Source organism: Lithobates pipiens, unplaced genomic scaffold (assembly GCF_037356315.1).
Source record: "Lithobates pipiens isolate NorthernLeopardFrog02 unplaced genomic scaffold, aLitPip1_a1.2 Scaffold_8, whole genome shotgun sequence".
Taxonomy (NCBI): domain Eukaryota; kingdom Metazoa; phylum Chordata; class Amphibia; order Anura; family Ranidae; genus Lithobates; species Lithobates pipiens.
In genome coordinates, this window is record NW_027507903.1 from 659,211,171 (window position 1) to 659,221,799 (window position 10,629).

General features: G+C 50.2%; 1 pseudogene; it reads left to right on the top strand.

Annotated features, from left to right (window-relative positions):
• Positions 1-1,688: 1,688 nt before the first annotated feature.
• On the top strand, positions 1,689-3,898 carry LOC143964227 (E3 ubiquitin-protein ligase TRIM11-like; annotated as a pseudogene).
• The last annotated feature ends 6,731 nt before the right edge of the window (positions 3,899-10,629 follow it).

Here is a 10,629-nt window from a genome sequence, read left to right on the forward strand (position 1 = left end):
GGGAGGCGAACTTTAAAAACCTACAGGTCATATTTCCAGCCACAAAATAATTACTAGCTGTGCACACATGGCCACTGACATAACACATGTATGAAGTGAATCTGGGATCGACAACTACAAGCATTCTTTTTTTATATGTGAAATTTTGACAAGTCAGGACTCAGGAGCGCATGAAGGCAACGGAGGAGAGGAAAGGTCAGGGTAGGCTATGAAGAGGGTGCAGGAGATGATCACCAGCACCGTGATAGAGTGCACTGACACCAGCAGAACGGTCGCTGCAGAACCGCTCAGCAGTCACAATGCTGCACAGTGGAAATGCACTATACTATGCTTTCTATATGTGCAAGTATTTTATACGTATATTACACACCTATATACTGCACACCAAATGGTACACCTATACCAGTCCTTATAAGGACCTTTTGTGGACCTAGTAGCTTGTGATTTGCAGACAGTACCTCAGTCGCTACACTGATAAAGGACTGCTGCAGAATAGGGCAGCAGTCCGCAGCAGTGCACCAGCACCCTATATATTGTACACCTATACCAGTCCTTACAAGGACCTTTGTGGACCTAGCAGCCAGTGATTTGCAGACTGTACCTCAGTCCCTACACTGAAAGGACTGCTGCGGAATAGGGCAGCAGGCAAGTATAATATTTTTTCTATATTTGGAAGAAAGTATATTATACGTGTACAACCCTATATACTGTACACCTATACCAGTCCTTAAAAGGACCTTTGTGGACCTAATAGTAATAGCTAGTGATTAAACTGACTGTCCCTGCTGCACACAGCGTCCTGTCCCTCCCTACACTGACAAAAGACAGGCTGCTGCAAATGCCAGCACAGCAGTGCACTGAACCCTATATACTGTACTACACCTATACCATACCAGTCCTTAAAAGGACTTTTGTGGACCTAATAGCTAGCGATTTGTGTCACTACAGTCTCTCCCTGCTCCACACAGCAACCTCTCCCTATAATGACATAAGACAGAATGTAAAATGGCCGCCAGGTCGGTCTATTTATAAGGTAGAGGGAATGTCCAATTGTCCATGTGCTGAAATGGCTGTCCTGTACCCCATGATGGATGTGTCATCACGGGTCAAAGTTCTTTCACACTGTAAACACACATGTCCTCCGGGCGAACAGCGGCAATAGTCCGCCGATCGGGTGAATCGCGAACACGCAAAATTCCCCGCAAAACGACTGCCGGGCGAACAGTTCGGCCATCCCTAACAGGCATGGCCGCATAGCAGTAGGTGAGCGACGGCCTGTGTTAACCTTGTCCAGGCCGTGGTCACCTCTTGCCTCCTGCTGTGCGGCCCGATCATCAACAGGCCACGGAGCGGGTGGCCCTGGCCCACCGGGCAAGTACCCGGTCTGCCCTATGGCCAGTCCAGGCCTACTTATCGCTATCATGTGAGGTGGAGACAGAGAGACCATACCGAATGACAGAGGAGCAAAATCAAAGTACATGTGTAATAATAGGGAGAGCAAAAGTTAGGTTTATCTGTTAATTTGCCCTAAATGACCCAGTACAGGTTTACTTTAAATTGATTTAAGCAGTTGCATAGTACAGTGATGAGTCGGTGCAACATGGGGCTCCGAAAATGTCACCAGCTTTACTGTAGAAGAATGGTATGTTTATCTTATTTATGTCCTGTAAGAACAGTCAACCATGAACAATACTTTTTTGTAATTTACAGCAATATCCAAAGGTCCATGAAACAATTCAAGAGATGAGCTCCAACTCCACTCTTCTAACGGCGATGGCGTCTGCTGATCTGAGAGCCGAGCTGGAATGTTCCGTCTGTCTAAACATTTATACCGATCCTGTAATGCTGAGATGTGGTCACAACTTCTGCCGGGTCTGTATTGATCATGTGCTGGATACACAGGAGGGGTCTGGAGGATATTCCTGTCCTGTATGCAGAAAAAGGTCCAGGAGTCGTCCTGCACTGCACAGGAACATAACACTACGTAACATAGCAGAGACTTTCCTGTCTGCTCAGCCAAATCAGGAGGAGTTGGGGGTCTTCTGTACTCACTGTGTGGACTCTCCTGTACCTGCTGTTAGATCCTGTCTGCACTGTGAGGTTTCTCTGTGTGATAAACACCTGAGATTCCACAAAAAGTCCCCAGAACACGTCTTATGTGACCCCACCTTGTCCATGGAGAGCAGGAAATGCTCCGTCCATAAGGAGGTTTTGAAGTATTTCTGCACTAAAGATCATACATACGTGTGTGTGTCCTGCTGTCTGATTGGAGAACATAGAGGACATGAGATGGAGTCACTGGGTGAGGCTTCTGAGAGGAAGAAGGAGACACTGAGGAATGTTCTGCAGAAACTTCTGACAAAGAGAGAGGAGACGGAGGAAAGAGTCCAGAGTCTGCAGGAACACCGGAGGAAAGTAGAAGAAGAAGCCGCCGGTGACACCGAGAGAGTCACTGCCCTGTTTAGAGATGTCTGGAAGACCTGGAGAAGAGAGTCCTGAGGGAGATATCCGGGAGGGGAGAACAGGTCTCTATCTTCATCCGGGATCTGGAAATAAAGAAGGAGGAGCTGTCCAGGAAGTTGCGTCACATTGAGGAGCTGTGTAACGTGACGGATCCACTGACTGTCTTACAGGAATCAGACACAGGTGACTTGTGTGATACTGAGGATGGAGATAATGAGGACAGAGAGAGACATGAGGAGCTCCTCCATGATGGAGGGGGTCTGGATGTGGCAGGGGTCTTACACACAGGTTTATCTGATATAATAACAGAGATTAATGTATTTTATACACAGGGAGCTGCAGACATATTACTGGATGGAAACACAGCTGATAATTATCTACAGATATCAGATGACAGGAAAACTGTATCCGAGTCAGATAGAAGTCAGAATCGCCCAGAAACACCAGAGAGATTCCAGGATTCTCCTCAGGTGTTGAGCAGTCGGAGTTTCTCCTCAGGGAGACATTACTGGGAAGTGGATGTCGGGGGATCAGATGACTGTAGAGTCGGGATGTGTTACCCCAGTATAGAGAGGAGCGAGGAGGAGTCATGGATTGGATATAATAATAAGTCCTGGGGATTGGTCAGGTTTGATGATCAGTATTCGGTGGTGCATGACAGTAAAATGATCCTCTTACCCACCAATCCCCCCAGTAACAGAGTCAGGATATATCTGGATTATGAGGTTGGACGGATCTCATTTTATGATCTGTGTGACCCGATCTGACACCTCCACACCTTCACCACCACCTTCACTGAGCCCCTCCATGCTGGGATATGTGTATGGGGAGGTTGTATAAAGATATGTGGGGGGAGGCGGGAGATGTGAGAACTCCGCCCACAGTCGAAAGAGTGGAATTCATTTAATATTCATCCATTAGTTTAGAGCAGTGGGAGGGGCTTCCTGCAAGTTTTTCTACTGTAAATAAATGTGAGATTTCTTACTGATCGCTGTGATTGGGTAGAATATCTGTCCAATTATTGGAGTAACAATAACATGTTCCTATTGGTCAGTGAGAAATCTATCTATCCTAATACTTTCTGTGTTTTGTTACAGTATTTGACATCCGTCATCTCCTCCCCCTCCCCACATGGGGTCCCTCCGTGGGTGGAGGGGCAGCCATGATCAGACATAGAGGGGGGGTGGGGTCACTGTGATGGGATAGGATGGGGGTCACCTCTCCTCTCTGCCCCTCCCCCTCCACCTCCATACAATCTATACTGCAAAGAAATAGAAATAAATGGAACAATCTGAGAGGAAATCTATGAAGACGTCATCTAGAGATTTATTACTGGAAGAAAAAAATGTGATCAGAGAGCCCAGACTGTTTTTTTAGGCAGAGTGGGTCAGGATTAGATTCCCCTGTCAGGTTTTTTCTTCTATCCGGGGCTCCATTACAGAGATTTCCCCTCACTTCCTGTCCCGGTGACAACATTTATGTCAGGAATCCGCTCGTTCTGCGCGATCGGGTGTCCGTTCGCGCATGCGCGTTCGTGCCGCAAGTCGTCGTGGGCACGCGCGTCGTCAAGCACGAAGCGGGTGCACGCCGTTCGGATGTGCGCGCGGCATATGCACGCACGTGTGCGCGTTAGCGCTATTGGCGCCAGTGGCCCTTTTTAAAGGAGCAGTTACGGTCGTTCTGTGCTGTTCGTCTGCAGCTTGTGCCTGAAGAAACCTGTTGATTCGTTTGTTACCTACCTGATATCTGACCCGGCTCTGTCTGACCCTGTTGATCTCTCCTACTCTGACCTCGGCCTGTTTGACCTCTCTTGGATTGCCTGCCTGTTGCCGAACCTCTGCTTGTACCCTGACGCCTCTGCTAGTCTCCGTTTGTTCCTGTACCAGTACCTCGTATCCTGAAGAGCCAGCCATCCTGTTTCCTCGGTCTGCAGTCTTCTTCAAGTTGCCTTCCTGCTACTACAAGTTCCTGCTCCAGAGGATCCTCTCCTATCCTGTGCCTGCTGCTGCACCTGGCTGGACTCTCCTACCCCGCTGTGCTCCGGTCTCCCTGTTCCCACTTCAGTGTGACCGGAACCAGAGCCGTAAGAGCGGTCCCTTCCACTAAGTCAGACTCATCTCCTGCTGACCATAACAGTACGAACAGCCAAAATGTCTGAGTCTGTGGAAGGGTCCTCCGCCATGAAGGAGATCTGCTCGCATCTTGCGGCCCTGACCCAAGCGGTGAAGTCTCTTCAGGATGGTTACTCCAGGCTGGAGGAACGTGTGCAACACCTGTCTACCTCCGGTCCTCCAACCACGGCTCCTCAGCCTCCTCCTGTTCAGCCTGCCATTCAACCAGCCGTGGTGACGCTTCCACCTGAACCCAGGGTTCCCATTCCGGAGAGGTTTTCCGGGGACCGCTCCAAGTTCCGGGCCTTCCGTAATGCCTGCCAACTATACTTTGCCCTACAGCCTAGGACTTTTTCTCTGGAGGCTACCAAAGTGGGATTCGTTATCTCCCTGCTGCAAGGAGAGCCCCAGTCCTGGGCCCATCACCTCCTGGAGAACGACAGTCCCCTCACCCAGACCCTTGCTACCTTTCTCGAGGGAATGGCCCAGCTCTACGAGGATCCCCAGCGGTCCGCTACCGCAGAAGCTGCACTAACTGCGCTCCAGCAGGGTCGAAGGTCGGCAGAGGACTATGTATCAGACTTTAGACGCTGGAGCGCGGATACCCAATGGAATGAGTCAGCCCTAAGACATCAATTCCGCTTGGGCCTGTCTGAAGCTCTTAAAGATGAGTTGGCCCGTGTTGGAACCCCAGATTCCTTGGAGGATCTAATCAATTCGGCCATTCGAATTGACAGGAGGCTCCGTGAGCGTAGGGCAGAACGCTCCACCCAATCTCAAAGACCAGCTTGGATGTCCGCCAGAACCCCTTCTTCAGCACCCTTCTTCATTCCATCCTCCCAAGGGAGACCAGCCAGTGCCACCCAAGCATCTGAAGAACCCATGCAGCTCGGGTTACTCCGGCCTACCCTGTCCCCTGAGGAGCGAGCCCGCCGCCGGCAAATGAATTTGTGCTTGTACTGCGGCGGCCCCGGACACTACGTGATCAACTGCCCCGTTAAGACTCGTAAGTGCCTTTCTTCTGTGTCTCACGAACCGGTGACTCTACCTTCCAACTCGTTCCATGTCGCTCTTCTGCTCTCTTTTCAGCTGCAGGGAAGAATGATTCACGTCAGCGCTATCCTTGATTCAGGAGCCTGCGGTTGCTTCATCGACGCTGCATTTACCAGTCTGCACTCCATCCCCCTTCGAAAGAAATCCCATGAACTCTCCATCTTCCTGGCCGACGGTTCGCAAATTAAGTCTGGCCGAGTCACCCAGGAGACTCTTCCGCTACCCACTACCACTTCCTGCCAACATACCGAACTGCTAACCTTGGACGTTATATCATCACCACTGTTTCCCGTGATCTTGGGTATTCCGTGGCTTCAGGCGCATAACCCCTCCATCAACTGATCTTCTGGGGAAGTGAGCTTCCTCTCCTCCTACTGCCAGGACCACTGCCTGCCCGGAGCTTCAGTACAGCCCAGAACGCTCCTCTGTCTGGATCCAGACCAGGACTTGTGCCAGTTAGTTCCAGAGCCCTACCAAGAGTTTCTGGATGTTTTCAGCAAACGGGGGGCTGACTCTCTCCCCCCACATCGCCCCTACGACTGTCCCATCGAGCTCCTTCCTGGGGCAGAGATCCCATTCGGGCGTGTCTTCCCCTTGTCCGAGAAAGAGCAGGAAGCCCTAAAAGTCTACATTACTGAAAACCTTGAGAAGGGATTCATCCGCCATTCCACTTCTCCTGCCGGGGCCGGAATATTTTTTGTTACAAAAAAGGACCAGACCCTTCGGCCCTGTGTGGACTACCGGGAGTTAAATCGGATCACGATTAAGAACCGTTATCCCTTACCACTGATTCCGGAACTTTTTCAGAAATTAAGGTCAGCCACTATATTTACTAAACTGGACTTGAGGGGAGCTTACAATCTGGTCAGAATACGAGCAGGGGACGAGTGGAAAACAGCGTTTCGGACTCGTTTTGGGCATTACGAGTATCTGGTAATGCCCTTCGGACTTTGCAATGCCCCGGCCACCTTCCAGCATCTAATTAATGATGTTTTCCGAGACTTTCTGGACATCTTCGTCATTGTGTACCTGGACGATATCTTAGTCTTTTCCGGGTCCCTAGAACAGCATCGTGGACACGTCAGCAGAGTACTGCTCCGGCTCCGGCAACACGGACTTTACGCTAAGGCCGAAAAATGTCAATTTGAACAGCAGTGTATCCAATTTCTCGGCCTAGTAATTTCTCCAGCAGGCGTCAAGATGGACCCACAAAAGGTTTCTGCTGTCCTCGAATGGCCAGCTCCCACGGATAAGAAGGGAATCCAGCGCTTTGTAGGGTTTGCTAATTTCTACAGGAGATTCATAAAGGGATTTTCGGCCATTATCGCCCCCATCACTCAGATCACTAAACAAAACATACGCTTTCATTGGGGACCCGAAGCGCAGGCCGCCTTCCAAAGACTCAAGAACCTGTTCACATCTGCTCCCATTCTCAGGCACCCGGATCCTTCAAGACCCTTTATCCTGGAGGTAGATGCCTCTGAGGTAGCTGTAGGGGCGGTGGTCTCCCAACGACAAGGAAAAGATGACCTGATGCACCCCGTGGGGTTCTTTTCTCGCAAACTTTCTCCGGCAGAGAGAAATTATGATGTGGGGGATCGAGAGCTTCTCGCCATCAAGTCTGCATTAGAGGAGTGGAGATACCTACTGGAGGGGGCGGTACACCCCGTACTTATCTACACAGACCATAAAAACCTCGAATACCTCCGTACCGCCAAACGTCTGAAACCTCGGCAGGCCCGCTGGGCCCTCTTCTTCTCCCGTTTCAGTTTCCATATTACCTACCGCCCCGGGTCAAGAAATATAAAACCAGACGCACTTTCCCGCATGTTCGATAGTTCCAGGGACATCGTGCCTCCTGATACCATCCTCCCTGCCAACTCCTTTCTGCTTGTCCAGCCGGACCTCCTGTCTCTGTTAAAGAGAGCTTCTCTCGTGTCCTCTAGTCCCCCAGGAGTTACGCTTATCTCCAGAGAAGGTCTGCTTTGGAAGGACAACCAAATCTTTGTTCCAGAAGACGTCCGAATAAGGGTCTTGGGCCTCCTCCACGAGCACCCCCTCGCCGGGCACTTCGGTGTCCGTAAGACTCTGGAGCTGGTCCAGCGCTCCTTCTGGTGGCCAGGTATGAGGGAGTATTGCAAGAAATATGTGAATTCCTGCCCTGTGTGTAGCCGGAATAAAGTCCCCAGAAACCGGGCCTGGGGTCTGCTCAAACCACTCCCCGTACCCGACCGCCCCTGGCGGATGATTACGATGGACTTCATTGTGGAACTTCCCCCTTCCGAGAACTGTACAGCCATCTTTGTGATCTGTGACCGGTTGTCCAAAATGGCCCATTTTCTACCCTTGAAGGGAACACCCACCGCATCAGAGACAGCGCACATTTAAATCAAGGAGGTAGTCAGGCTCCACGGGGTACCTTCCAACATTGTTTCTGATAGAGGGGTGCAATTCACCTCTCGTTTCTGGAGAGCCTTATGCGAGGCCTTGAAAATAGAATTGGCCTTGTCCTCCGCCTACCACCCGCAGACCAACGGACAAACGGAACGCACCAATCAAACCCTTGAACAATACATTAGGTGCTTTTCATCCTTTGCTCAGGACGATTGGGTTTCCCTCTTACCTTTGGCGGAATTCGCCTATAACAATGCCAGCCATGCTACCACCGGCCAATCCCCATTTTTTGCTAATTTTGGTTTTAACCTGTCCTTTCTTCCTGATATTCTTTCAGAATCCCACGTTCCAGCGGTACAGGACACCGTATCTTTTCTGCAGCGGAACAACCAAATCCTCCAAGAAACCATAACCAAGGCTCAGGCGGACAGTAAGAGGAACTTCGATCGGGGAAGACGGGGAGAACTGATCCTTCAAGTCGGAGACCAGGTATGGCTTTCCTCTTCTAACTTAAAATTAGCCTGTCCCTCTAAGAAGTTGGCACCCAAATTTCTGGGTCCATTTCCAGTTAAAAGGAGGATCAATGAAGTCTCTTATGAACTGTCTTTGCCCGTTTCTATGAAAATTCACCCGGTCTTCCATGTAGCTCTGCTTAAGCCTGCTGTACCTGATCCTTTTCCTGGTAGAGGAACAGGTCCTCCGGATCCTGTGTTGATCGATGGCAACGAGGAATACGAAGTGGAAGCCATTCTGGATTTTAGAAGACGTCATGGACAAGGTCAGTTTCTAATTAAATGGAAAGGTTATGGTCCAGAAAATAATTCCTGGGAACCTGCTGCCAATCTACATGCAGATAGACTAATTAAGGCCTTCTTTACTGCACATCCTGAGAAGAGAGTTGTTAGGGGCACCCGGAGGTTGCCCCTTGTGGGGGGGCAATGTCAGGAATCCGCTCGTTCTGCGCGATCGGGTGTCCGTTTGCGCATGCGCGTTCGTGCCGCAAGTCGTCGTGGGCACGCGCGTCGTCAAGCACGAGCGGGTGCACGCCGTTCGGATGTGCGCGCGGCATATGCACGCACGTGTGCGCGTTAGCGCTATTGGCGCCAGTGGCCCTTTTTAAAGGAGCAGTTACGGTCGTTCTGTGCTGTTCGTCTGCAGCTTGTGCCTGAAGAAACCTGTTGATTCGTTTGTTACCTACCTGATATCTGACCCGGCTCTGTCTGACCCTGTTGATCTCTCCTACTCTGACCTCGGCCTGTTTGACCTCTCTTGGATTGCCTGCCTGTTGCCGAACCTCTGCTTGTACCCTGACGCCTCTGCTAGTCTCCGTTTGTTCCTGTACCAGTACCTCGTATCCTGAAGAGCCAGCCATCCTGTTTCCTCGGTCTGCAGTCTTCTTCAAGTTGCCTTCCTGCTACTACAAGTTCCTGCTCCAGAGGATCCTCTCCTCAGAGGCGGCTCTAGGCTTTGTGAGGCCTTAGGCAAACCTTAGACATGGGGCCCCACTCACTCCCATAACTGAAAAAAATATTTGAGTGATAGAAATTGCTGCAGAAAAGACCGCAGACATGATAAAAGAGATGGTCAGAGATGGCAGACATGATATAAGAGATAATCAGAGGCCACAGACATGAGATAATCAGAGGCTGCAGACATGATACAAGAGATGGCCAGAGGCCGCAGACATGATACAAGAGATGGTCAGAGGCCGCAGACATGATACAAGAGATGGTCAGAGGCCGCAGACATGATACAAGAGATGGTCAGAGACTGCAGACATGATACAACACGATAACGCCACATTCCTGCAGCACCCACAAAACACTAGAGCCACAGACAATCCCGCCACAGACAGAGTTCAGACAGAAAATCCCTCTATACACTACTCTGTCCTCTACTACAAGCAGGAGAAGCTGACACATTCGCTTTGGGTGCGCTGCAGTGCATCCTGGGAGTTGTAGTCTCTGCAGAGTGCAGGCACTGGAGGGCCAAGTCCAGTGTGTGGTGTGGAGAACTACAACTCCTGCCTTGCAATGTGGTTCTGGCTGTGGGTGAAGGCTAGGGTGGCGGCGGAGCTTGCTATTGCCTGCAGCTGATGAGAATTATCTAAAAAAAAAAACACGTTAATAATGTAAACATAAAGATCTGGTTCACACTCACTGATTGCTTCAAGTTCACTGATTGGTTGCTAGAGGTTACTGCACATAATTACTGCTTACCCATTGGTTGCTGTAGGTTACTGCACATCATTACTGCTCACCAATTGGTTGCTATAGGTTACTGCTTATCATTATCACTCTGGTTACTAGAGGTTATTGCACGTTATTAATAATCACTGATTGTTTGATAGGGGTTACAGCACATCATTACCACTCACTGGGTGGCAGAACAGTATTGTGGTGTGTGACACAATTGTTGCGGTACTGTTGGTTGCATGGCAGGATGCAGGTTACAGTTTAGGGTGATGGTGGCAGCATTGGGGTGAGAGGCTGAGATATCTCCCATATAATGATAGGGGGTAGAGTGATAGGATGCCAGAGGTGGGGTACAAGAGGGATGTGGATGATAATGACAGGAGGCAGGGTTGTAAGATGCCAGAGGTGGGGTA